This window comes from Echiichthys vipera (genome assembly GCF_963691815.1).
Source record: "Echiichthys vipera genome assembly, chromosome: 9".
NCBI classification, from domain to species: Eukaryota; Metazoa; Chordata; class Actinopteri; order Perciformes; family Trachinidae; genus Echiichthys; species Echiichthys vipera.
The window spans coordinates 32,778,288-32,782,657 of record NC_139834.1 but is presented as its reverse complement, the minus strand read 5'-3'; the positions used below and the strand labels follow the sequence as shown (position 1 = coordinate 32,782,657).

The following is a 4,370-nucleotide window of genomic DNA, read 5'->3' as shown; positions in this document are numbered from 1 at the left end:
TGTTGGCTGCTGGTGACAAGCCCGTCAAGTGTTTAATGCCATGAAGGGGGTCAACTGTGGACACGTACCATAACACCAAAAAGCATAATAAGCAACGCCCCACCCACACATAGTCACTGTGTCTCGCTTACAAATGTGACCTGCCGAAGGTCGACAACTTCCGCCAGCACAACTGAGGTCATTTTAGTGACAAGCTGCCTGGGCACCATCATCTCCCAGTACCTCAGGTGGGAGCCAAACATCAGCTCCCTCATCAAGAAGGCTCAGCAGAGGATGTACTTCCTGAGGAAGCTGAAGAAGTTCAATCTACCGCGTATCTACTGGTTCGCTGCTGCCTCTGCCAAGGACAGACGCAGACTGCAGCGTATCATACGTTCTGCAGAAAAGGTGATCGGCTGCAACCTCCCTTCTCTCCCAGAACTCTACTCTTCCAGGACCCTGAGGAGAGCAAGGAAGATAGCTGCTGATCCCCTCCCACCCTGGACACTATCTGTTTGAACCTCACCCCTCTGGCCGGAGGCTGCGGTCCATCAGGACCAAAACCTCCCGCCACAAGAACAGTTTCTTCCCCTCCGCCATCAGGCTTTGGATTTCTGTTAAAGACACTTAACGGTCATTCGTTATATTAACGACATCTTGAACTCACATGTTATATTAACGTACCCAAATCACAGGTTTTATATTAACAATCCCCCCCTTTTTCACTGGACACTTTAACTTACACACTACCACCTGCACTGGTCATGCAAATACACTCACTTACATTTCACGTATATAATTCAATGCGATATGTTTAGTTTGCTTGTGTTCATGTTTATATTTATGTAGGCACCGTCGAATCAAGTCAAATTCCTTGTAATGAAAATTGCCTGGCAATAAACCTGATTCTGATTCTGATGGGATAGGGTTAGGGTTAGAGTTAGGGTCGGGTTGGGTTAGGGTCAGGGTCAGGGTCAGGGTTAGGGTTGGGTTAGGGTTAGGGTTTAGGGTTAGGGTTAGGGTTGGGATTAGGGTTGGGTTGGGTTAGGGTTGGGTTTAGGGTTAGGGTTGGGTTAGGGTTAGGTTTAGGTTAGGGTTAGGGTTGGGTTAGGGTTAGGGTTAGGGTTGGGTTAGTGTTAGGGTTAAGGTTAGGGCTAGGGTTGGGTTAGGGTTATGATGTCAGTTGAGTCCTGAGTCAAATCAAATCAAATCAGTCTTTATTTATACGGCACTTTTCATACTTTGACAGTAGCACAAAGTGACTTACAGAACATAAAAGCAAAACAAAACATGAACAACGAAGAAACACATGAAAACCCAAACCTCCCACCCCGACAAATACACAAATACATACACAATCATGCACACACATAGCCATCCACACACACACATAACGTAGCGGATGCTAGTCCGGTAATAACCCAAAGAAACCCCTGATATCTTTCTTTAATCTCTCGCTATGTCATCTGTTTTACGTTCACTTGGGCCCCGGGCGCCACTGTCTGCGGTTTGACCCTGCACCTATCGCTCAGAAGGTACATCTTAAGGTACTTCCTGAACTTTTTGTCTCTGACCCCGTAGATCATCGGGCTCAGGAACCTCGGCATGATGTAGACGATCAGGTAGTTGGCGAATCGGATTTCTAGGATCCGTCGGGGAAGATGAGACGCAGGATGATCTCCACGCTCGGGGAGATGTAGGAGAGCATGCACATGGCCAGCTGGGCCCCGTGGATCAGGATGGTGTTCCTGGCTCTCTGAGCGGACATCTTCTCTGTGGAGAGCGCCCGCGCTGCAAACAGGATCCTCAAGTAGGTGAAGACCAGAGTCAGAAACACACAGGAGAAGTAGATGATGTCGAAGGCCAGTCTTTTGTGCGCCAGGATCGGGTCTTTGAACACGTTCTGCCTCAAGCAGAAAACCGACTTGTGAAAGAAGCTCAGGGACTCCGTCGCCAGCGTTACAAACAGGTCCGTAATATCCGGAGCCACGCATATAAACCAAATCAAACCGATGACGATGTAAGTCCTTCTCGCTGTGCAGATTTGGGGGTGGCGTAGAGGCTCACATATGGCGATGTAGCGCTCTATGGCCATGCTGGCTAAGTTGACCGGGGTGTTTCTGGTGGTGAAGACGGCCACCAGGATGAAGAAGCAACAGAACGAGACGTTGATCTCGTAGAAGATGTAGCTAAGGACAAAGAGTGTGATCGTGACGGTCAGCTGGATGGCGTCGTTGATCACCATGTGGATGAAGAGTATGTAGCGAGGGTCTTCATAAAACGCCTGGAGGAAAGAGAGAGGGGATGAAAACAGCAGTTGGGTTGTGTGTGTGTGTGTGTGTGTGTGTGTGTGTGTGGGAATGTGTGTGTCTGTCTGTCTGTTTGTGTGTGTGTGTGTGTCTGTCTGTCTGTCTGTGTGTGTGTGTGTGTGTGTGTGTGTCTGTCTGTCTGTCTGTCTGCCTGTGTGTGTGTGTGTGTGTGTGAGTGTGTATCTGTCTGTGTGTGTGTGTATCTGTCTATGTGTGTGTGTGTGTGTGTGGGAATGTGTGTGTGTCTGTCTGTCTGTCTGTGTTTGTATCTGTCTGTCTGTGTGTGTGTGTTTGTGTGTGTGTCTGTCTGTCTGCCTGTGTGTGTGTGTCTCTGTGTGTGTGTGTGTGTGTGTGTGTGTGTGTGTCTGTCTGTCTGTGTGTGCGTTTGTGTGTGTGTGTGTGTGTGTGTGTGGGAATGTGTGTGTATCTGTCTGTCTGTCTGTCTGTCTGTGTGTGTGTGTGTCTGTGTGTGTGTTGCATCTTTTTGTGGTGGTTTTGCATCTATTTTTAGTCATTTTGCATCTTTTTGTGGTGGTTTTGCATCTATATTTAGCCCTTTTGCATCTGTTTGTGGTGGTTTTGGATCTATTTTTAGTCATTTTGCATCTTTTTGTGGTTTGTGTGTGTGTGTGTCTGTCTGTGTGTGTGTGTCTGTGTGTGTGTCTGTCTGTCTGTCTGTCTGTGTTTGTGTGTTTGTGCGTGTTTGTATCTGTGTGTGTGTGTGTGTGTGTCTGTCTGTCTGTCTGTGTGTGTGTGTGTGTGTGTGTCCTGTCTGTCTGTCTGCCTGTGTGTGTGTGTGTGTGTGTGTGAGTGTGTATCTGTCTGTGTGTGTGTGTATCTGTCTATGTGTGTGTGTGTGTGTGTGGGAATGTGTGTGTGTGTGTCTGTCTGTCTGTGTTTGTATCTGTCTGTCTGTGTGTGTGTGTTTGTGTGTGTGTCTGTCTGTCTGCCTGTGTGTGTGTGTCTCTGTGTGTGTGTGTGTGTGTGTGTGTGTGTCTGTCTGTCTGTGTGTGCGTTTGTGTGTGTGTGTGTGTGTGTGTGTGGGAATGTGTGTGTATCTGTCTGTCTGTCTGTCTGTCTGTGTGTGTGTGTCTGTGTGTGTGTTGCATCTTTTTGTGGTGGTTTTGCATCTATTTTTAGTCATTTTGCATCTTTTTGTGGTGGTTTTGCATCTATATTTAGCCCTTTTGCATCTGTTTGTGGTGGTTTTGGATCTATTTTTAGTCATTTTGCATCTTTTTGTGGTTTGTGTGTGTGTGTGTCTGTCTGTCTGTTTGTGTGTGGTCCTGTGTGTGTGTGTGTGTCTGTGTGTGTGTCTGTCTGTCTGTCTGTCTGTGTTTGTGTGTTTGTGCGTGTTTGTATCTCTGTGTGTGTGTGTGTGTGTGTGTGTGTGTGTGTGCGTGTGTGTGTGTGTATCTGTCTGTCTGTGTGTGTGTGTGTATGTCTGTGTGTGTGTGTGTGTTTGTGTGTGTGTGTGTGTATCTGTCTGTCTGTCTGTGTGTGTGTGTCTCTGTGCTGTGTGTGTGTGTGTGTGTGTGTGTGTGTGTGTCTGTGTGTGTGTGTGTGTGTGTGTGTGTGTGTGTGTGTGTGTGTGTGTGTGTGGTGTGTGTCTGTCTGTGTTTGTGTGTGTATGTGTGTGTGTGTGTGTCTGTCTGTCTGTCTGTGTGTATGTGTCTGTGTGTGTGTGTGTCTCTGTGTGTGTGGTGTGTGTGTATTTGTGCGTACACATACCTGGTGTCTAAAAAAGGTGGCCACCAAGCTGCCGTTGACGTAACTGAGCCCGAGCCAGACCAGAACCACGATCAGGTTCTTCACCAACGCTGTGGTGAACGTGTCCCTGACGAGCAGGAACTGACCCGACCGTAGAGGGCGACAAAGACTGTTTACTACAGCTGCATCACTGTGTTTCCATCAGCTGATGAAATATTAATATTAATAATATATCTTATTAATATGTCGACTAACGCTGTAATCACCCACTTTACCCTCAACACGTCAAGTATTCGTCAAACACAATGTCCATGTTTTACATCTATTTTTAGTCATTTTGCATCCTTTTTGTGGTGGTTTTGCATCTATTTT

At 47.2% G+C, this 4,370-nt stretch overlaps 1 pseudogene across 1 annotated transcript; it reads right to left on the bottom strand.

Annotated features, from left to right (window-relative positions):
• Positions 1-1,436: 1,436 nt before the first annotated feature.
• On the bottom strand, positions 1,437-4,139 carry LOC310951203 (odorant receptor 131-2-like; annotated as a pseudogene). Its single transcript has 2 exons — positions 4,020-4,139; positions 1,437-2,263 (listed from the first exon to the last, which is right to left on the bottom strand). The product of its transcript is annotated as an odorant receptor 131-2-like (transcript).
• Positions 4,140-4,370: the final 231 nt, after the last annotated feature.